Here is a 24,514-nt window from a genome sequence, read left to right on the forward strand (position 1 = left end):
CTGTTTAAACCTGCAGAACTAATTTCACACGTACACACACCACATCAATCTTTATTTTTTAACCACTTTAAAAAGGGACTCGCTCTTGCACTGGGGAAAATATTAGTCATCATCATGGCTTTTAGCAACACCGAAAGGAAAGGACAACAGAAAAATTAGCATCGCGCCATGAGCCATCCACAGCCTACTTTTGCTAGGAGGGCATCATAAATGTGCCCCAGGAGGCAGCAGGAAAACGTGAAGTTGCCTCAGTGATGCCATTTACAGGAGCAAATCGCTACCTCAGAGAGGGCAAGTCCAGATGAAGCTCACATAGCTAACCTGAGGAGAGCAAAAGAGATCAATAGGATCAGCTTTCACCTGTGCTTTCAGCATGAGAGCTTACAGGAAATTAAGTGGAATTTAACATAATGCCATAATATCATACTGACATTTAATTGCACGGTAATGTAAGACATAATGCATTCCCCAAAGTTGATCCCGCTAGTTAATTTGGTTAATTAGATATTTAGCACTTGCTCCCCTATCTCCCTACCATTTCCTCATCTCTGAAAGAAATGTCGATCAATTTGTTCATTATTGGCTCCTGCTATGGAGTAATTCACTCTCCTTTTCAGTGTTAGTATCAGAGTATATGTTGGGAAAAGGAAAAAGTGAAACAAAAGATTGAAGACACAAAGAGAGGATTTGTAAAGAAAGTTACAAGCTAAAATCATAACACGTGCAGAGATCAGACCCCTTCATCAGTGTGACAGGCTTCATAAATCCCACTATTGGTGTGCTGCCCCGTATCTGAACATCTGCTGGGACAACTTGAACAGTTGCTACCCACACTCATGGCTGCCAAGTTCTGCTGCTTCCTCAGCACTTTAAATGCCTTTTAGCCGGCCCCCAAGAAGTCACCATCTCTGCAGGTGCTTTGCTCGGGGACAGGAAATTTTGAACTGAAAATTCGAGAGAAGTCTGACTCACAATATTTATTAGAAGAGCAGAAAAGTTAGAAAGAATGAGGATTCATACGGCTGGATTTCGCCAAGGACTTCTTTATCCTGGACAGAAATTCCACCCAAACAGATGCTGAGTTTTTTTATGCTAATCTCAGATTTCCAGATCTTTGATAGGCATGGCTGACTACCATCTCAGATGGCCTCCTCTACTGGAAGATTTGCCCATCCTGTGGCAAGGTGCAGTCCCACCACCAGCTGATGGCATCTAGACCTGCTGCTTGGCGCTGTTTGGCGCTCTTGGTCTCTGTCCCATCAATGCCAGCTATTGGAGAATAATCAACTGAGGGGATTCAGGGAATCATAGAATAATCGGAGTTGGAAGGGACCCATAAGGATCATTAAGTCCAACTCCTGGAGAGATGGAAAATTCACTGTGCTGTTGCGCACTGCATACAGAATCACAGAATTGCAGGGATTAAAAGGGCCCTCAAGAAATCATCAAATCCAATCACGTGCTAAAGCAGGTTCCCTATAATAGATTGCACAGCTAGACGTCCAAATGGGTCTTGAAATTCTCTGTAGAAGGAGACTTCACAACCTCTGTGGGCAACCTGTTCCAACGCTCTGTCACCATTATCATAAAAAGAAGTTCTTCCATGTGTTTTTATAGAACTTCCTATGCATAAGATCAGTGCTTCTCAAATGTTGCCTACTAATTCTTTAGGGGTGATCACATGGCCATCAGATGGAAAACAGAAAACACTGCAAAAATCAGTTCAACAGCATAATCATTTTTGCAAGTTGTTACAGAATGGAAGCCCTGTCAACGATGTCCACTCACCTAACAGCAGGCAGCAGATTCTGGAGTTGCGAGCAAGATATTTCTAAAACCTGATCTGGGATTTTGCCTCAAATTTCTGCTTGTGTTGCACTCAGAGGCTCATAAAACGGCAGAAAGAACAGACCGCATGCACAGAAACCACAACCAAAGCTGGTGAAGAAAGTGCTTGTTGCAGGCAGCAAGTATGGACGTTCTATGAGCTTCAGAAGCACAATGTGCCATCTGTCTGATCTTCCTTGAGAACACCAGTCCGCCTATCAGGCAAAGACATGAAAAAGACATTGCTACGTTGTTCCAGTGGCAGCTCAAGCTGTGAACAGCAACACTTTTTTCTTTTCCTTAAAAGACCACAATATATTGTTGCTGAAATGTAGAAATCTGTTGTAGCTTAGTTGTGGCCCCTCTAGGGAGCCTTGGAACAAGACAAAAATGACTCCTCTGTCCGCACAGGGCTGAGCGAAAACACACGACTTAAAATTTGGAAGCTGGCTCTGACCTCAGGGAGGAAACTCCAAGCTGTGTTTAGCTTTGTGCTCGTTTTCAGTTTTCTCAGTAGGACATCCACATCACAAACTCCTTCTGCAAGAACCCAATTCAGTTGTGCCCTACCCCAGGTGGCTGTGGAGCAGAGCATCACTGCAGGGGCTGTGGATGGACAGCCCCTAGTGCTGGGTCCAAGGCCCCTTCCATACAATCAGGCAGGAGAAATAGCAGCCTCAAGAAGTCAGTCTTCTTCCTCCTTTCACTCCCGTAACTAAACTTTGGAATAGGCAATGGGATACTACTGCTTGAGACTGCCTGTATATTCCCAAAGAGCTATTTAAGGAATGCTGAGTTGAAGAAATGAAATTTGTATTTGGTTTCCACCCGCAAAGCCTGAAGTGGTTCCTGTCTCTTATGTGAGTAAGGAGTATGGTTAAAGTCCCATTCCTGTGGACTTCCTCCTATTGGTAATAACATCATTACTCCAAGAGAATGCAAATGGATGAGAGGCAGCGGCCTCAAGTAGTGCCAGAGGAGGTTCAGGTTGGATATTAGGAAACATTTCTTTCAGGAGTGGTGCTGCAGTGGCACAGGCTGCCCAGGGAGGTGGCGGAGTCACCTGGAGGTGTTCCAGAACCATGTGGATGTGGCACTGAGGGTCACGGTTAGTGGGCATGGTGGGAGTGGGCTGATGGTTGGACTGGATGAACCTTAATAGTTCTGTGATTCTGTGATTCAAATGCTAAAGGAATGTACCACCATAGACAGAAAGCAGTGACCTACTCCAGGAAGGGCTGTCCTGTCTAGAGACCTGGAACTGTATTTTGCTTGGTGACTGGTGCTGAGATGAGCATCAGCATGATGTGGCTGTGCTGCCTTGGTCAGCAAGCAGAGAACCAAGCAAGCAAAATTGGTATGTAAGGGAGTTCTTTGGCTGTGAAGGAGTATGTGTGCACCTACAACAAACTGCAGCTACTGAATGAATTGCTGCTGCAAAAGATGCTCTGACACTGAGTCCAAAAGTCCAGTCTGCAGGTTTGCAATTTTCTCAGCAGTTACAAAGTGAAGCAAAATTTTAGCAGTCATGAATATTTGGGTTATTCAGAAGCATTTGGGAGACTAAATAGAACAAAAAACAAATGCTTAGATCTTCCAAGCAGTGTTTTTGGAGATGACATTGGTGTGGGCAGACATCAAGAACTGGGAGATAGGGCTGAATTTTTCTGCTGCTTATTCCTTGCTCACTCACTGAGTTCAGGCTAAGGTGAAGGCCATTTCCTGCTCTTTCTCTTCACCTCAGAGTGTCTCAGAAAGAACATATGCTCAGAACTCCTGTGGCTTTCTGCAGGATAGGGTTGGTTAGAGATGATCTGGCAGAGGTTGCTCACCAGCATTACAAATGCTGCCTCTGCACCACAGCCTGGCTTGCAGGAATCCAGCAGTGAGCACGATGTGCCCGAGACTGGGTTTTGCCACTGAAACCCACTGACAGACCTCTCGATAGCAAAGCCTTTGCACAAGCGGTTGTAGAACAGAAACGAAACAGATTTTAGATGTCCCTGAAGGAGAGGGTTTTATGGAAACAGCAGAAGCATACAATGATCTCATTATGCCTAGGCCCTTTTATCTGTGCAAGCTTTATTTTGTTTTTTTCTTTCCAGTGGTTAGAGATAAAATCTAATCAGAATTGGCCTGCTGCTGTCCTCATTAAAAAAAAAACAACTTACATCTCCAAAAGGGAATAGACAAAAATATTTTCACTATCTGTTTCATGGGAGTAAAGTACTCAGAGGTAAGAGGAAGAAATACGATAGACTAAACCAAAGCCGATGACTGGTTGCACAGAAGCACTATAAAGACAAAACGTACTCATGTTCTGCTGTGTTGTCTCTTTTGTCTGTCAGAATCTGTGGTTCTCCAATATGAAAATGTCAGAGTGGAGGGTTGTAAGTCACTGTTTAAGGGGTCTCCTTCTGCACTTTGATGAGCCAGATGCTGTTTAAGCACTACCTTATGGCAAAAGGTTAAAACTTGCAGTCACTCTGACAGCTGTATCATTATGCGTATCAACAGAAAAAAAACAGTGCAAAAGAGCACTTACACTGAATCTGATACTTTGGCAGGGACAGTTCTTCTATCATCTATAATCCTTGCACATTATTATTTTCGATGTTTAACAGGAGCTGAATTATTCAGGGTTATGAAACAAACCACTGAGCAGTTCTGCAGGTCTGAGTGCCTCTTCACAGTTATAATGTCCTAATTGTTCTTCAAAATCTGCTGTTAGGGAGGGTCGCACTGACTGAATGCTCTGTCTAATCTAAAATGGCCCATGCGAACATTTCCTGTAGCTTGAAAACAAAATGAGGAGGGGGAAGAAAAATGGCCAAGAGGAGGAACAAGGGAGAAGAAGGAGAAAAGCATGAGAGAAATTTGTTTGTGTTGTTAATGAACCTTTAAATTGCTGTTTTTTATTATTACTTTTCGAGGAAAAAATAAAATAAAATTGGGAAATGGGGGATATCCTCTCATGCTTATATCTAATACGTCTCAGAAACCTATGCAGAGGATTAAGCATCTGTTTCTGCAACAGAGATGTACTATAAAAGAAACGATGGTGTCTTTGTGGCAGAGGAGGTTAAGTTGAAGCCTATTAAAATCAATTTTTAAATGCCCATGGTTTTCAATGGATCAGGTGCAAAGTAAGAGATGGGGAACTAGGAGGTCTCTCTGCCCAGCCCTATCACAGTCCCCAAGTGAGACCATCAGCTAATTTACCTTTTGTACCTCAGTTTCCCTACTCTCCTAAGTCCTCTAAAGTGCCTACCCAAATGTACAATCAAGTTTAATGGGTTATAAGTTGATTGGAAAGCCTTAGAAAGTGCTACAGAACTGCAAGGTATTCCTGGTACCTAGTAAATATTTTCATTTATGGCTGCTTAAACATTCGGTGTTTAAGATATGAGGGGCTGCTGAATGTAAGTGTTAATAAAAGGTTCCCATAGATTAGATTTTCTCCTGGGGGTCTACTTTGAACTTCGTTCCTGTGTTTATTTAGCTGTGCCTATGTGTGCGTATTGCCCTGCATGTAGCAAAGGGCCAGGAGGACTGAGCCCCTCCCTGAGGAAGCTCTGACAGAGGATCTGTGCAAATGTGCTTCCTCTTCCTTTCACTCCCCAACCTTAAGGTCAGAGGATCTGGAAAATCCTCCTCCACCCTGTGACTTGATCTGATGATTGTAATAGTACCGCGGTTCCCCCTCGCCTTCCGCTCCCCACCCTTCCCTCTCACAGCCTGGTAACCCTTTCAAGCCTTTCCCATGTTGGTTTCTAACAGCCCTAGCCCCAAGCAGGGGGGCAGGGGCACTCAGTGCTTGTGTTGATATGGCTGAGCAGCCCCAGCATTCGGCTGTTTCTGTGACCCTTACAGGCCAAGACAACATGTGAAAATGGGGTCTCAGTAAGTATGCTGGGGTGTTGCTTCCTGCTGCCAGACAGATAGAGAAGCCTGGAAAAGACTCATTATTCACTCAGTTGAAAAGAGTTAACTGCTTATTTATTTATTTATTTCCATGCTTAATCTGTGATATTTGGATTCAGGTCAGCCAAGTCAGGAATTCCTGCCTTTGGCTTCCAGCTCCACTGCAGCGTGAGGGGCCCCTGTGGTGGCTGACGGCACTGGCACCACAACAGCAGCAGGGCTGGGAGGATGGAGTGCTCCTGTTCTGGGTGTAGCTCTGCCATCTGGAGGATTTTCCACTGTTCCTGGCACTGCCCTTAAACATTCGCTTTGAGGACTCTTAGAAAAGTCTTCAGGGAACCCAGAGGGGCTCACAGGAAGAAGGGACAGTTGGCTAGAGGAGTGTCTCCATTTCCGCTGCACGTTTCCAAGCTGGAAGCCAGGTGAAACCTTGAGTGTTCCTATTGCTCTGAGCATCCACCAGTCCCAACAGGGCAGCCAGCTTTCCACTGCGTGTGGCTCTGCCCACTGCCTTGCTGCCTCAGCATGCAGAGCTGGCAGCTGTATTTCTCCTCAGGGAAGGTGAAAGCTGCTGCAGCCCATGCATGGCTCAGAGTGCAGCCCACCTCACTGTTGTGGAAACCATGAATGAGGCTTCCTTGGGATTCCTTGAGCTGGAGGTCTCTTAGGAAAAAAATAAAAAATAAAAAAATAAAAAAAAAACAACAAAACCAGTGGCATTTGGAGTTGCTGTGATTTGCCTTCTGTCTCCTGAACCTTTTAGTTATACCAGAGTGACATTTTGTTGTACTCATCAGAGCAAGAAAGTGACTGTATTTTCAGTGGAAGATGTGAAAGATATGCATGCTGGCCATGGCCTGTAGGCCCACACTGTGGCTCTAGATGGAGACCGTACCTCTCAAATGGTGTTCTTGGGCTTGCTGAACAGAGTGAGGCTGAAACATGGTGTGATATTCCCCTTGTTCACCCCAAGCTAAACAAGGCTTTCAGATCATGAAACTCCAGCACCTCACTGCATCTGGATAAGATGGGGGATCCCAATGAAGGCCTGGAGCTGGGAGGGAGCCCCTGGGGGATCCTCTCTGCTGGACCTGCTGCCTTGGTGTTCCCTGCAGGTTCCTGCAGGCTGGCAGGCAGTGGCCTCCTGGCACCACCTGTGGGATACTTCTGAATCCCTTGACTGCCATCTTTAATGGCAAAATAGGAAACCCAGCTTTCCTGCAGAGGTGGGAAAGGTCTCACTGCCCCAGTGGCATGGAAATGTCCAGTGCTGGGGGAGGCGAGGAGTGGCCATCAGTAGAGAGTGGAGAAAGCAGAAGCCAAGCAGCCCCACTCGCCCCAGGTCCTGACCACCTCTGGAGGAGTGGGTTGACACCCCTCCCCTCACTGCATCTGGCTGTCTGCAGGAAGAGACCTTGCAGCAGCAACATGATTCACACCGGAGGGTTCATGCTGCAGATTTGCTGGATGGCCAGGTGGCTTTTCCTGCATGGCTGTCCAGGCAGAAGCTAGGGCACAGGAAAGGATGCTGGGTCCAGCACGCCCCGTTTGACACTTCTCTAATGGCATCCTCTGCAGCTCTGTGGCCCACTTCATCCAGCAAAGGATCATGTCCTCTGTAGGAAGACACAGCAGAGGTCTGCAGTGCTGTCCCACCTGCTGCTTCAACTTGTGTGCCTGGCACTTTTCAGAGTCTCCCAATTCCCCTGGGCCTAAAAGCACATCCAGAGACCTGACTACTTTATTCCCAAATTATTTTTAAAGAAGCGTTTGGGACAATTAGCATTTGTTGCTTTTGTATGCAATTAGGTATTTCTGGTGTCACTCATAGACTCTGCCTCCTTGGAAGGAGCAGAAAGAATCCCCGAAGAGAAGATGTGTAGTAAGCTTTAATTCCCCTCTTGGTCTAGAATGAGCAAACATTTTAGGTTCTATCAGTGTTTGTGGTCTGCAATTAAAAAAGCTAAGACAGGTACAGGTTAGTCGAGTTCTTCTGCAGAGTGATTTATTATCTACACACAGGCCAGGGGCTGAGCGCTGCAGTAATTCATCCGACCCACAATAAGTACTTTCCAACATTAGCAATGACCCAGGCGAATTACACAGAGATGCCTGCATAATTATGCTTCTTTGAAAGGCCTTTCAGTAAACATACATGTGTGTATAAAGTGCATTTCATTTAAAGAACACAAAGTGTTTTGGGCCTTATTCCACTCCATTTACTCTAAGGCCCTATTACCCTTCTGTGTTAGAGAAAGTACACTGGGCTTCAGCCTCAGGGAAACCACAGATGTTTGTACCATGCAAAATATGTTTCTGGGTGCCTACACTAGCATTTGTGGAGGTAATAGCTAAATGAGTTACCATGGGGCCACAAGCTTGGCTATAAATACATGCAAAAATTTCACGTTTCCTGGAGCAGGAACTGCTATTTTTTTTGTGTACAGCACCTGACACAATGAAGTCTTGACCTGGTTAAGGTTCCTGTGCTGTCCTGCGGTGAAATAGTAAATAAAATTGCAATGATGAATTTTTCTCCTTTCCTTCTGCACAGTGCTATTGCTGAGGTGTTTTTGTTCAGTGGGTCTAATTAGCAAACTTCTGGAGCTGATACTGAAGGAAAAGGATTTGTAAGAATATGTATTTTTGCCACTTACGGATCCTGCCTACTTTAAAACAGGTCACACATCTCTTGAAATTTTCTAAGAAACAAAACCATGTTTTTTACAATAGTAATGAATTCTGTGCAGTGCAAAAGGTCATATAAAAAGCAGCAGGAGGACAGGATGCTGGGATAAAACGCTGAGCAGATTTACTTCCTAAATTAACGTTTTTTTTCCTCTGTTTTTCCCACTCTCCCTGGGACTTTGTGGAATAACAGCGTCTTGTGCTAGACAAAGGAAATGAAAGAGCATTAAGTACAGGTATACTGCAAACATGGTAGGCAAAATCCTGGGACGTTTCTTAAGAAACCCAACAAAAGAGCTCAACAAGGAATGCAGATTTAAGTGGAAACATGCAATTCAGCTTATCGGCAGCTTTACATTTTATTCATTGCCAAGAGTCATATGTATTGGGAAGACATTAAGTAGACAAGTATATGTAAAAGCTGTCAAATATAATCAACAAGAATGAACTCACCGAATTTATGAGAAACTCATGTACATTTATCCATGTAAGTATAAAGTAGGGTTATTATACCTGGCTATGTTTTTCATGATTCTGAAGAGACCAGACCGACTTCAACCTTACTGCAGTGTCATCACAGCGTTGGGATGGCTGCTGAACTCAAATTTGTCTGGTGTACGTACCTGAAAATGTAAGCTCTGATAACACTGCAATCCAACGGATGAATGAAAGGTTGGTTTAATAAATATAAGGCTCACAAATTCAATCATCTGATATGTTTGGAAGAAGTTCTAATGAAAGGCAAGTGCAGCTCATGATTTGTTTGTATAAGACATTTGACTCACCGAGAGAAATTTGTGGCAAAGCATAAAGTGTCACTCTGAAAACCTCACTAAGTTTACAAGAAAGACACTTGCATATTTGTTATTTTGTATTGCTGGTGGGGCCTTTCTATCCATTCTGAGGTCTCAAGCGGACTCTGCTCTCGGGTGTCCCAGCCAGCAGGGGTTTGGGGGACACCCTACATCAAGTCTTCTTGCCCCCATCCTATTCTCTTGAGGAATGGCAGTGGTGGGAGTGACTTGTCTTACTGGCTATCTGTACCTTCTGGGCAGTGCAGGAGGGGACCAGCACCACTCCTTGCCTTTCCCTGACCTCCTCCATGCTGAGGAGGGGTATAAAACACACTCTTGACATCTCTGCCCATTTTTCTCTTTTAGCCTCCCGGTGAAGCTTGTTGTGTGGGAACTACACGGGACTCTGTTTCTAATTTCTTGCCTTGCTGTCACACTTGCTGGGCACACCCATTTATCCTCAGGTTCCTGTGGGATAAAAGGAGGATTATGTTACCTGTTTTCTATTTCAGGCAGAGTTTCAGAGTCCCTTCCTGTCCCTAGTCCCCAGGATCCTGCAGGGCTCTGCAAGGATAATCTCTTGCAGAAGGGGAAATGCAGAGAGGGCTCCAATAGCAGCAGCACTCTTTCCTTCCGTCTCTCTCCATCTCTCTGTGTCTCTTTGCCTGCATCCTCTCAATTTTCATCTGCAGAAAGGAAAAAAAAAGATAAGTTTTGCCCTGTTTTCCTTTCCAACAGGAACTGGAAGATTACCAGGAGTGCTGGGATGATGTAAAAAGAGTAAATATAAATATAAGGAAAAAAAAAAAAAAAAGAGAGAAAAAGCTGCAAGACAGAGAAGTATGCAACTAACGAGAATGAGAAAGTGTGAAGAAGAGGGAGGTACAGTAAAGAAATCACAGTCCCAAGTAACTGAGTAGATGAAGCCTCTGATGCCATGTTCACTTCCTGGACTGGCACGTCTGTGCAAAAGCATTTTGTGTTCTCATTTCACACAGAACCTCTTGAAAGCATCACAAAATCTAAGCTTGAGAAGGCCTCTCTAAGCAGTGTGTTGGGACAGCTATCTTCAAGTTATGACTTAGGGGACAGGAAGAAAAAGTCAGCACAGCATGGTAGACTATGACATTTCTACATTGTACCTCCTAATGGGATAGCTTAAAACCCAGAAGATCTATGACCTGTGCATACAAGTCGCCTCCTCCTTTGCTTTTTCTTTATCATCTTCCTCCCAACCTTCCTCTTAGTCCTTTGGGTCAAAAGGGCACAACTTCCTGTCTGCCTCCTAAACCCTCTCTCTCTTTTATTCTGGAACAGGAATGAGCTGCAGATGAATTTTATTTTGCAGATAGCTGAACATGAAAATATTTGTAATAAATAGGAACAGAATTTGAGTGCTTTGATAAAGAAAAAAAAAAAAATGTAAGCAGCGCGATTCTCTCAGAATACTTGCAAAAAAAGAAACAGATGGGGAAAAAAAATATCTAAATGTGAATATTAAATAAACTCCAGACTTTTAAAAGCATTTTATTTTTCAGAGAAAGCCAGACTCATTGATATACTCTGACTTATCCTCAAAATATGGAAAACACGTAGTTGAAAATGGGAAAAAATAAAGGGAAAATACAGCACCAGAAGTGAAAAGAACCAGTAGGATGAGGATCTGCAGAAGCCAAATGAATGCTAACACAGCTTGAAAAGAACAAATCAAATAATTCTAGCTGGCAAAATATCTGCCTCATAGGTAAAAACAAAAAGGCAAAGATGACACTTTGAAAGATGCTCTGTTACCTTCCACAAGAACTGCCATGCTAAATTCTGATGATAATGAGGCCATAGTATAAATTTTCTTCAGCTGATCATTGTGTTACTTGAAAGGATGTTTGTTTGTTTTCTATATATCAGACATGAAGGCGTCTTTGAGGTTCCCAGATATGAACACCACATACACCCCACCATAGGATGTAGGTCACTTCCAGGCTGAAAATTTTGGGAAAATGCACAGCTGATCTGCCAAGCATAAAGTTTCTCCTATCTATAGGAGAATCTATAATGTAATCAGTTTAATGTGGATAACAGAAACTGTTCTGTTCTTGCTGTTTTGAGGAAGAACATAATAAAAGCCACACCTGAAAAGCCACGTAGAAAAAAAAAACGTGATTAGAGGCTTAATCTATACCTGACAAGCACTTAACACAAACAGCTCAAATTTTGATTGCCACTAGCAAATTAACCTTCAAGTGAACTTTGATGTTCAAAATGTAGCCTCACTCCAAAAATACCAAATATCCCTAAAACCAGTTAGTTATTGTTTTTCTTATTCCCAATTGTAAGGCTTATAAGAGGTTGTATCAGTTAGAGATTCTAATTCTTCAATGCATTTGGCTCATAACAGGATATTTCAACTGCTGAAATACTGGAATGAAAACGTGACAGCAGTTTTGACTATTTTTTTTTGGCAGTGATTTTATCGGTGTTCTTGACAAAAGAAAAAGGCTGAGTCCTTTGGTTAGGACATCACTGTAAGGTCTTTATGAAATTACTTCAGCCACAATGACAGACCAAAGCAACCACTTCTAAAGTTTCTTCAGTTCACACCTTAAACATCAGCAAATTTCTACAGCTCCTAATGTTGGCAGCAGAGGTGTGCTGATATCTTATATAGTAACAGCACAATCAGTACACAGCAGTGTTGTATGTAATCATTACTGTTAATGAGCAGAGTTCCTATTGTCTGTCTGAGGCCACATGCAGCTACAACTCCCGATTTGGGATATTAATATAAGGTGTAAGTGATCAGATCTAGCTAAACACATTTTTAAATCTTTTGATTATTCTTTTCCCTTTCTCTTCTGTCTCCTTTTGCTTTACAGTCTTTCAGAGCAGACCTTTTTCATGCTACACACAAGAAAACTGGAGATGTTAAACAGTTTTCATGCCCTTTCCATCTTTGGCATTTTCTCTTCTATATCCTGGAAGAATCCCATCTTCCTCTCAAAGACAGACACCTCCTTATGTATGAGTCTTGCATGAAGTCACTTGACTAGCATATAACTCATGGAGCAACAGTGTGATGATATCTTACCACCACCAGAAGCCCTAGCTCAGCCTCCCAGGACTCCTATTCCTGATATACACACAAATACCTATTTTCAGGCAGATGACCTTTTGCCACAGACCCAAGGAGAGTGACAATGCAGTAATTTCCAAATCTCTGCAAAATAATAGGTCCCCTTGAAGGTAAGAAATATTCTCCCTGTTCAGAAAAGACCTCGAAACAGCTAAGTTCTCCACTCCCAAAGTGGAGGACCATTACCAATAATTGCTCATCAGTTCCTGACACTCTTCCTATGAGACTTACAACATCTCACTTCCTTCTTTCACCTCACTCAGTGGTTATGCAGAACTCTGAAGAGAGGTGACGGGGAAGAAAAAACGTTTTGGAAAAGAGGCACACATTCTGTTTTGGTAGAGCTCTATGGAAATTAAGGAGTTTTGTAAGCAGAAAAACTCATTAAAAAAGACTGAAATGCTACAATTCCAGTTCTGCTTTGTGCACAGGGGACCCCAAATGTGCAAAACCTGCACTTACCTTAAGACAAGCTGGCAAAGCCATACGGAAGCAAGACAGAGGTGATTTTTCCTGGGAAAAAGACAGGCATCATAGAAGTTGCTGTTTCCTCTTCTATACTACACATCCTCACGGGCATCTGTTTCTAGATTATTAAATTAATCTGTAGCCTGTTACTAATTTTTGTTTCTTCACAAACATAAACTCCCTTGACTCCCTGCTCAACTAAGGACACTGTCAGACCCCAAAGAAAGGTTTTTGCATGTGGGAAAGCAATAGAAATGGAGACTGCAACCTGCAAGGGTAGATGCAGCCTTGCTCTAACTATGACTTATGGTCATGATTTAGTGATGTGACCCGTGAGTGCATGGAATGTATCAGGCTATGATAACTGGGGAAGTACGAGGAAGAGGAAGGGAACCTTTTCAGCATCACGGTAAATGTCCAACTTGTCTTGCTCCCACAGGAAACACAAGAAATGTTTCTAGCTTTACTGCTTTCAGAACTAGACAGAGCACTCATCTTTTAATTGTGCCTTTCCCTCAGTAAAATCCTCATAGAAACAAACATAAGGATTTTTTTTGTTTTGTTTTTAATCTTTTCAAATTGAAAAGCAGTTTTTATTTCTGGGATTGAGAAATAATCAAATAAAACCAACTGCCTACTCATAACTCCACTTGGAGCACAAAGGTTTCTGCTTGTCCTAGAGGAGGTAATGAGTTTACAGCCTTCAGGGTGTAGGTGATGGGGAAAACTAGCTCAGAGAGCTCCTGGCCTCAGCACTGTCAGTCTGGCTGTGCAACAAGAGAACCCTCCAGAGACTAGAGCAAGTTGTTCACTAAGCTACTTATTTTTGTATTTTTTTTTTTCCTCTATAAAACTCAGCTGAGACTTTCTTATCTAATAGAGTTGATCAGAAGGGTAACCGATAAATTAGAGCGAAATACACATTTCTTTTGTTTTCAGTGAATTTTCACCTTGTTTTTAACCAACACTGTTCTTGTTAAGATCAGTAGCACATGTGTAATTTTACACAGATGTTTTCAAGAAAGGAAGACTTGCAGCCTCTGGGGGAAGGTATCAAGCAGTCTGCACTGCTTTTGAGGTTAATCCAGGGAGTATAACAGAGTTACCTACATCTTCTGAAATAAGGTCTCATGATGCTCCAATAAACAAACCACGATTATCTAGAGAATCAGAAAGACCAAAGAGGAGAAAGATGAGGAAGAAGAAACAACAAAGCCTGTTCAATAATCTTTGTTATACTGGATAGTATAACTGGATAATGTAACAGTACAGTCTTTCCCTGTGGCCTCTTGTGCATGTTGAACAAGGAGAGAATTTATGTTTCTGTGGTGCTGTGCAAAAAAAGTCCCCAAGCTCTTGTGGAAAAGAGGAGATAATGAAGTCTGGCTTCACATTGCCTTATATAATGTGACTAAGTTTTCAGGTTCTTACTAAATGCAAACTACAACTGACTCTAATTTCAGGTTTTTTTAAGTTTGTAACAGCTCACCATGTGGATTCATGGTTGTCCATGGCTTGCTGAGTCCAGTAATGCATCCTCCTGACCTGGCATTGTTTTCTTTCCAAGAGCTGATATTCATGGAATATTCATGGAATAATACCGTGTGCATCGTGGTATAAGTTGCTGCTTGCAACACCAGAGGCCCGGGGTTCGAATCCCCCCTGTGGCATAAGTGGCAGAAATGCTGCTCTGCTACACAGAGGGCTCAAATCCCGGGAGTTGGACTCAATGATCTCTAAGGTCCCTTCCAACTCGCACGATACTGTGATACTGTGTGTGTGATACTGTGAATTTAGTGTTGGACTTTCAAGATAATTTCTGTCAGTTTGGCTGAAGTGGGAAGGCTGAATTATTAGGGAGAAACTGCAGACATTTCCACGCAAACTTGTTAAAACCTATGAATCAACAGAGAGATATTCAAGTCATCAGCTGATGGTGTATGATCACAAAACCTTATTTCTTTAAGAAAATGTACCGCAGTTATTTCTCTCTTCTTGGGATTGGGAAGTCAGCATTTCCTGCTGTAAAACCAATAAGAGGCTGAAATTCTTCATAATTAGACCAGTGAAATTTCTGAGTCCAACCAAAGAGTTCAGCACAGGTCTGTTCATTTAGACACAAGGGAGCTTGAGCAGAACAGGAACTGGAGTCAAATCCATTAACCACAGAAGCAGAATTCTCTAACACAATCACAACTGATTGTCACACGCAAAAGTATAGTTCCCACTGTGATCTGTGATCTTGTCATTTGCTTGAAAAACTATCATCCTCATAATTTACAGTATCATTATATTAGTTTGAAACATGCAGCTTTTTTTGGTGACCATTCATTGCTGCATAATAACCTTGCACTAAATTATTTGTTGTTAAATAAATAGTTTCTATGGAAATAAAGGTCAAGCAAGAACTCTATAACGTAAACAAATCAATACAATTTAAATATAGCAGAGGTTAAATTAATATGTACTTCTTAACCAGTTTGGTGATCAGTAAAGGCACAATTTTTACATAGATAATTTTGTTGACAACATTCCTATTTTGCTCTTCATACTATTAACTTCCTATAGTCTAACCGTTTCCCTTTATTCTATTTACCTGCTCTACTTGTCATGAAAGATAAAGAAATCAGTGAAATATGCATTATCAGGAAAGGTGAAGAGGAAATTAAAAAGCTGGTAAGTATATGATACTTTTGACTCAGCAGATCTCATCCATGCAGACGAATACATTTTGTTGTGCAGTGTTTTTCTAAAGATCGTTTTAAAAACATCTGCTTCCTATTTGCTATTTCAATAAATTGTCCAAAACTTCTACATATTTCTAGAAGGCTGTCTTTAAGTATTACTTGAATTGGACACCCCTGTGGATCATTTATTATCTTACATATATAACTTCATTTGAAATGAACAATCGGTCATAGCCGATAAGACTACAGAATAATTCTCTTCAGTGCTGACCACCGTCATGCCTTGACGCTACTGCAGGTGAAGGACTGCTAAATGATCTAAAGAAGCATATGCATGTATACATATGCATTTATATGTATGTAGGCCTATAAAACAGGCTTTTGGAATTCCTTGGTATAACATCGGTGAAAGCCTACCCTGACTGCTCAAGAATACGTTGCATATACATTAACTAAGCTTTTAATGTCTCGATCCCTTTCTTGTTGTTGTAAGTATTGACCTTTTTAGAATGAGTTAAGGCATTGGAACTCAGATCAAAGGCCCTTACTAATTTTCTTATTTATTACTGGGAGTCAAGAAATCTATCCTGTACAGTTCCCACAAGGATGCAGACAGAGTCTGGACAGACAGGCAAGTGAGAAGTGGGAGCTAATGAATATTGCTCTGGTGTCAGACAGGTAAAGTACTCCCCCCTTCCTGTTAATTCAATCTGAACAATGAAGAGAAAAACCCAACCCACCCTTGTCTTGTTTGGCTTAGACATGAACCCTTGATAAGACTCTGGAAAACAAGAAAGTTTGTAATAGATTTTAGCTACCTTTGGCTGAGTAACTCATATGTCATAAAAATATGAAAATAGCGGTGCACTTCTGCAACCAGTGTAGACTCAGCTTGATATGCTGTAGATAACAGAAAATGACTGAGATAAAGAATAATACAACATTCTTACTTGAATATTACATACTTTACATTTCTCTACAGAAAGGATATCCCAGCAGGAAGGAGAAAGGTGGAGCACAATCCCTGTAGCATTTCTTGTTCTGCATTGTACAAAACTTTGTAGGGACACAGGAAGAGGATGCGGAAGTTTCTACAGGAAAACGGAGAAAAGTTCAACCGTAAACAGCATCCAAAAAATTTACCAACAGTGTAAAAATGTTTAAAGCCACTTGCATTATAGTTCACCATACATCTCTGTGTATATGTATTTTTGCAATTTCTTAGTAAGATCTTAACATGAATTATACAAGCTGTATTCTGCGGACTAAAGTAAGTGACAGCCTGTTAGGGAGACCGTTCTTCTTTGAGAAGAATAAGACAAGTGTTGGACCAATAAACTTATACTGCAATCTTTATGAGACTTTGTAGAAACCTGGTATTAAAACAAGATCATCCTAAAGACCACTTTGGGCACAATAGATGCCCAAATGAATTCCCCTGAAGTCAAAGGAAACTTCCTGTAATCTCAGCACCTTTTGAACATGGATGGGAAGCCGCCTTTTAGCTAAGCCCAAAGTATACGCTTAAATCTACTACTGCATGAAGCTGGACTGCGGATGAGAGCAGGCTGGAGAAGCTGTGCTTCACCAGATGATGCAGATGGTGGGCTACGGCCACGTTAGCCATCCTCATAACGTCATTGCTCAAATTTGTTTTTGTCTTAAGCACAAAAATGAGAGCACATGTCTATCTCTTCACGGTTTGTTTAGGAAGGGTGGACTAAGACTTGTGTTTATGTCTGGATATCAGAAGCCTACAGTCTGTGTCAAAAAAGGTTTTTTGTGTGATTGTGGCAACTGTTGATAGCAGCCAGACAACAGCGCATGACAAAAAGACAGGACAATATTTTCATAACTGTTATTTTTGCTGCATATTGGTAGTATTCTTAGAATCACAGCTATCATTAGTGCATGGTAAAAGGGTAGCGTATAGGCAAATGCACATCAGATTTTCAACATGTGTATACTTAAGGTAGAGGCAAGAGAGCTGTCCTGAACTAATAGATAGCAGACCAGATTCATGGTCTGGGAATTTTTGGAATAAAATCTCACCATAGACATCTGTCCAACCCTGTTCCCTGGTTTGTTTTGCCCAGTAAGAGGACAGCAGTAGCACACTTCACTGACGTGGATCAGGTGCACCAAAACAGTGCATTAAATGCATTTGGAGCAAGCTGTTGTAGATGTGATCTATAATCACATTATTCTAAGTAAACAATATATTAGCCTATGATTAATCAGTATGCTGGGGCAAGGAGGGGGAGGTGAATTAGGGTAGGTAAGGGTAAATTAGGTTGGGGAAGGTTATAGGAATTGCAGAGAATCTAAGTTGGGGTAGGAAAGATTATATGACCTGACTTGCCAATGCATCTGTAGTGATCTGGGGTCATGTGTGCTGGGGATATTTCCAGGTGGCTGAGGGGAGCTCTGAAAGCTGTCCTCCATTGTCCTGATTTGATAACATTTTTACATGTGTTTTGCCATAAAAAGCAAGGAGGGCCTAACAGTTAGAAAGTACGCAAACTAAGATATAAGCAAGGGTATGAGCAACATGACCTCCACAGAATAGCAGAGAAAATTCCACTGGTTCCTTGAGACCTTGTTTACGGTTCCCAAAAACATGAAGTCTTGTTTGTATGCTAATCAACACACAGTTTTATGGTCTCTGTGTTTTTGCCAAACACTGCATTTTCTCTCTTCCTTGACAACTTCTGGTCATAGCTTAGGCCCTTGACATCAGCACTAGGCCACATGTGGTTGGGCATGGATAAAGAGAGTGGAGGTACTTGGAGGTGAGCGGAGTGACAGAGGCATTGCTACCGCCTTATCCAATCTGCACTGCACTTGTTTTCAACCAGACCTATACCCCATCCTGTTCTCCAGTCTTGACAATTTCTCCCCTTCTTCTTGAGCCATACTGCACAACATTAGACAAGGAAGTCCATATTTCAGCTGTACTGAAGGAAGAATACAAAGCCGAGGGCTATCTGTGTCTCCTACCTTGAAGGACCACTTTGGGGTGCTGCACAAGCTGGGAAGGCTTCCTATGGTCCCTGTGCAGGGAGCAGGGAGATGTGAGCACCTCCAGATCACCCATGGCAGGAACCTAACTACATTCTTTTAATTGTTTTTCTATCCTTTACTGCACTTTAAGAAAAATACAAGCACATGTAAGGTAAAAGGATTAAGATATACTCATTTTTTAAATTGTTTTCTGTAATGTGACTTAGAAAAAAAATTTGCTTTCTTGCAAGTGAAATTATGCTTATGCTAATGGAAATCACATCCCATAAGAAACACATAACTGATATACTTTATGGTCTGCACCAATGTCTGGCTAAGGGGTAGTTTTGGCTTTAAAAACTCAAAGATATTTGGAAGAATTTATTTGCTTTTCTGAAGTGTCTTTTCTGTGAGTTTTATAATTGTGGTTGTTGAGTATGAGAACAGGAAAGGCTTTAAAAGAAATGTCAATTACTTTATTAGAAAAGGCACATGACCAAGACCATGGGTAACTAACAACAAACTACAAACATGACAATACATCATCATCAAACACAAGGTAATCAAAAGGGAAACAACCATGCTCATTTGCACCTAACTGAACACCGTTAAGGAGAAATGTCTTGCCAGGCACAGGCCATACAAGGAAACACAAAAGTTTGTAAGGTCACACGTTGAAGACAAAATCTGCACATCATTCGCCATCTAATAAACGTGGGTTGAACAGTAGCAGCAGTGAGTTGTGTTCTTCTGGACCAAAAACATCCAAGAACAGTAAAAGCTGTTTAATTGTATTCAGATGCTATGGTGATACTGGGCAGCAGCCTTGGTTAAGTTACATTTGGAGATTAAGTTAGAGTAAAATAGACAGATGGGAGACAGAAGAAAAAAAAAAGAGATAAAATACAACTAAACTTCTAGCTCAGACCTTCAATTAATTAGCCTGGGAAAAAAACCTGCAGTAGAACATATTGAAAGGTTTAAGAGACGCACGGTGACCTCTCAATGAGTTAATCTTTGCAGCCGGATTTGACCATGGGGATATTCAGAGATTCATGGAATCCTCTTTCCCTGTTTTCAGGCACGGCTGACTTAGGTGCCATAGGCTCCTCCAAAACACCACAGCACAACATTCCTGAAATGACAACAAATCGTAGGCAATTACATTGCACACAGGAGGTAATGCCATATAAATCTTTCACTAAGAAGGCAAACCTAATGAAATAACAGATGTAAGTGATGCTTTTAATCTAAACGTGTTGGGTCGTGTGCTTTCTTCCACAGCAACATACAGGGAACGCAGAACATTCAGGGAAGAAAAAATGTGCCAGAGGAAAAGGAATGTAAAAGCAGTAATTTCCCCAAACACTCCTTCCTGATTCAGCACCACAGTCTTCTTGGGCTGGGTAGAAAACAGGATGAACACCTCAGGGTCTCAGAACATCATTCTAATTGCAGCCCAGCAGAAATGCTCATCCACAGCCTCTGCCATGAGGGACTGGAAGGTGCTCCTGGAGAAAACAAAAGTCCCCAGAGACTTCTTGGTCAAGGTCTGCACAGGATACTTGCATAGTTGTGTGAAGAAGCATTTAGCCTGTCTCCTGCCTCAGACAGGAAACTTTTTAGGTTGAAACTTGCAGAATTTGCTCCAGAAAACGTGGTACCCATCCATCTTCAACCATTTGATGCTGACATGCAATTGTTTTTTCCCACTAATCAGATCCAATTTCCAACAGCACGCACAGTTTTGTCGCTGTCTGCCATTTAACCCTTTTCTAAAGCTTGCAGTTTTACTTAAGACAGCTCAGCAAAGCCCAGGTAGAAAGAACACTTGAAGGGGAACAATGTGCAGTCCATTCTGTTGAGTTTCCAAGAGCTTACAGTCAGCATTACACCCTGGAGGCAGTGCTGTACAGTACTGCAGACAGTGCTCTGCTTGCCAGTGAAGCTGCCTGCGAGATGAGATAAAACTGAGGACCTGGCCATTCTGTGAGCAGAATGGATCCCCTGGGACTTTTTGCAGTAATGAAGTTGTTGGCTCTGAAGCCCGTGTTTGTCCAGCTACGGTGAAGTGAGAAAGAGGAAAGCCAAACCTGCAGGAGGAACGTTCATCAATGCTGAAGCAGCATTTCTAAGGCATTTAAACAGAGTGTTGTGAAGGGCAATCCGAAATCCTGCACAACTTAGGCTGCTGCTCCAACTCAGGTGATCCATTTCTGTATACTCACCTTACAGCTTGTGGTGTTATCAGAAACACAGAGACGAAGCTGAAACCTCTTCACCACAGAGCCTGTAATCTGGAGAAAAAACACAAAGTATTTAGAGAGGGCAATATAGTATATAAATGCATTTGAATGCACTTGCAGTTAAATTAGTAACTGAAATGACCGTTATTTCCATCTACTTTCAACTTCATTTTTGATAATTATAGACAATTATAAACATGGATGTATTTTTAAGGAAAAAGGTGTGCTGCAAAGTGACCTTATAATTACTTAGATTAAACTATGGTGGGCCCAAGACTGAGCGAATTTACACTGAAGCCTTGACCAGCATGGACATGAACCCCAGCCTGAAGAGCTTAGATGGAGCTCTGCAGAGCAGCAAATCTGCCTCTGTTTTTTTCTTTCTTTGCTTTAGGTAGGTTAATTGTAGAAGTACATCAGATTTGTGAACAGTGTAAAAATACGGCAGAAATGACCTGAAAGGACAGAAAAAGCCTGGTTTCTTAATCGATGTAATCTAATGAAAATGAGGCAGAATTGCAGTCACTACACTTAGGAATGCTTTGGGGCATATTTTTTTCTGCAAAAAGCCGGCTTTATAAACATGGGCTCCTTTACAGGCTGTACAATTGCAGGATGAACAGACCACAGTGACAATTTAGGTCCACATGTTTGTTCAGGGTTGATCTGAACCCATCCAATCAGGACCCTGAGCCGTGGTGCCGTGCCTCCCCAGAGGATGAAGAGCGATCTCCAGCCACTCCTCACTCCTGAGTGTGACAGCTGTTGTCTGGACCAACTTTTGAGCAACAAACAACAGTTGTGATGCTAAACCCCCACATCTTCACAGCTTGAGGACGGGTTTCAGGCTTTTGAATTGACTGCTGCAATATGCGCTGATGGGTGGGCATCGGCAGAGACAAGTTGACTGCAGTCCCTACCAAACACATAACTAGCATTTTTATGGCTACATCAACCAACAGGCTTCCTGAAGGGAACTGCTTTTGCAGAAGAAAGGAGCTCCTACACAGTCCAAACCTGCAATTTTCTCCATTCATCATCTTGTATTCTTGCATCAGCCAGTCCTTAAGGACAGCCATAAGTCTGCATTAATTGGGCTAGGCAGCTATCACGGATGAGAGAATTTTAATAGCAACTCTGTAAAACACAGTCTTTTTATCAAGTACATAGATGCAGCTTCACAGAAATATTTTCCAGATTACAAGAATCAGTAGCCAAAAAGTTCACATCTTCCACCTTCTGCAGAGCTTTCTGAATTCTTCATGTTTCCAACATATCCTGGTGGATTCTTTCAGTTAAACAGCATCCTTGCTTTCCTCACCATCCCCCGGCTGATACGAAGCTCTCATACTGTGCCCGCCAGCCCCAAGCATGACACCTTCATTTAGATCTCAGCTTCACTACGCGGACAAAGAGAGGTGAGTGCTGCAGGATACCTAGGGCTCACAATAAATAAGAACATGTTTATCTGCTGGCTTTCTTTTTAGGGATATAACATTTCTTTCCGGCTGCCCCGCTGATGGAAACCAGGACTTCAGTTGCAGTCCCCAAAGGAAGGTTGATTCCTGCACCCAGATGGCTTCAACACCTAATGCAAGGACTTAGTCCATTGCATGCTTTAATCTAGGAATTGTGCTGCCTAAAGTTAAATGTTTCAACATTTATTTTTTTGGAAACACAAAGTAAGCAGATTCCACATCTGTATTTTAAGATTGAATGACATCTAAAAGTGCATCATTTAAAGAAAATGGTAAAGCAACATCATTTGGTGTGCTGGTGGAGTGTTATGGTTGGTCCCCCATGACATGTTAGAAGACAAGAAGGGAGAACCCAACCAACTTCCCCAGACCCCATTTGCTGTCTGCCAGCAGCTGGGGTGCTGCTGACTCATGACTAGTGGCCAACCGTGGCGACTTTTGTAGTTTCATCAGAACATGGAGCACACTTTTGTTCCCAGCAACGCTATCAGGGTAGTGAAAAATCAGCATAGCTTCTGTGTTGTTTCAGGTTGAGAACGTTCTGAGCTGTGATTAGTGTTTGAATGATAAATGTTGTGACTGTTAAAGAATGGTGTAGTGCTTCTTGACGGTAACGCATTGCATTACGTATTTAGTAGCACCACTGCACTTTTTACTGGGCAGTCAGAAGGTACATCCCTCACTTGGAGAGTTCACAAATAAATGTAGAAATGGACAGTACAATCATAGAGTCAAAGAATCATTTCAGTTTGGAAAGGAGCACTAACATCATCCAGCCCAACCATCAGCCCATCCCCACCATGGCCACTGACCATGTCTCTCAGTGCTATGTCTACACTGGTCTTGAACACCTCTGGGGATGGTGACACCACCACTCCCCTGGACAGCCTATTCCAATGTCTGAACCTCTCATGGTGCAATTTGAGGCCACTCCCTTTTGTTTTATCACCGTTATGTGGGAGAAAAGGCTGAGCCCTGCCTTGCTACAACCACCTTTCAGGTCGTTGCTGAGGGCAATAAACTAATAATAATAATAATAATAAACTCTCCCCTGAGCCTCCCCTTCTCCAGACCTAACGATCCCAGTTCCTCCAGCCGCTCCCCATCATATTTGTGCTCCAGACCCCTCACAGCTGTGTTGCCCTTCTCTGGACACACTCCAGGGCCTCCACGTCCTTCTTGCAGTGAAGGACCCAGAACTGAACACGGTATTCAATAATGCAGATATATGAGATAGAAGCCATGAAAGATATAAACGTGTTGGGGAAAGCGTTCATTCTAACGAATCCAAACACACAGTTGAGAAACCGAGGTCGCTGGTCAAAACTTAAACCCCGCTCAGTGCTTTTCTGCCAGTCTGCGCTATCTGAAGTGGGAACACGCTGCTCAGATTCGATGATTTCAGCAGTCCTCGACTTTATAGAGCGCCCTTTTCCTCGATCTTGCACCACACCGTTACGCTGCCTTCTGTACCTCGGTACCGGTTTGAGGTCCACAACGGGGACATCCCGCGCGGCACCCCCCGAGCTCCGCATCCGGACACCGCGGTGCCACCTGCGGGGCCGCTCCGGGGCCGCCTCCCGTCGCCGGGCCGAGCCGTGGCTCCTCCCCGGGGGTGTAGCACAGGAAGAGGTGGAGGTCGGGGGAGCTCCTCGTGAGTGCGCGGAGTTCCCGTTAGCGCCGTGCTATGTGTGTGTCTTATGTTACAGCCATGCCGCGCATCAGTGGCCAGAGCGAGGGGAGAGGGGAGGAAAAGCCTGTTTACACAGACTGCAAACCGCCTGGGGAATAATGCAGGAAAGGAAGTGAGCCGGCTCTCTGTCTGACTGCTCCGACTTCCTGCTCGCACAGACACACACACACACCCCGACCGAAAAAAAAAAAAAAAAAAAAGCCGAAAAAAAAAAAAGGAAAAAAAAAAAAAATCAGGATCTCATTACAACAGCAACAGAGCGTTTGCAGAAGGCTGTCAGCATGGGAAAGCGGGGGGTTTTACCCGGCTCCCTCTGAACACCGCGAGGCAGCGGGAGGGACCCGCACGCTCTGGGTAGGTACAGCGTCGCAGCGCCGGGAGAACTCCTGCAAACTTTCGGGGCTCTGCGAGGAGGGCGCGGGGCCGGACGGGGGGCGGCGGGGGGGCGTGTTGAGAAGCCCCGCGTGGGTCGGGCTGCTGCCCCGTGGCCGGCCGATGTGAGTGAGGGGAGCGGGGAGCGGCGCCTCGGGGGGCTCGGCGGTGCCGGGGGCTGTCCCGGGGGTAGGCGAGCCCCCC

The 24,514-nt window shown here is 43.1% G+C and overlaps 1 protein-coding gene across 1 annotated transcript in view; it reads left to right on the forward strand.

The window, feature by feature from the left end:
• The first annotated feature begins 23,856 nt into the window (after positions 1-23,856).
• ELK3 (ETS transcription factor ELK3) overlaps positions 23,857-24,514 on the forward strand; it is a 31,806-nt gene continuing 31,148 nt past the window's right edge. Inside the window, exon 1 of the mRNA XM_072340906.1 lies at positions 23,857-24,292. The gene's annotated coding sequence lies outside the window, so the exon portion shown is untranslated. The remainder of the gene's footprint in view (positions 24,293-24,514) is intronic.

Source organism: Excalfactoria chinensis, chromosome 1 (genome assembly GCF_039878825.1).
Source record: "Excalfactoria chinensis isolate bCotChi1 chromosome 1, bCotChi1.hap2, whole genome shotgun sequence".
NCBI lineage: Eukaryota > Metazoa > Chordata > Aves > Galliformes > Phasianidae > Excalfactoria > Excalfactoria chinensis.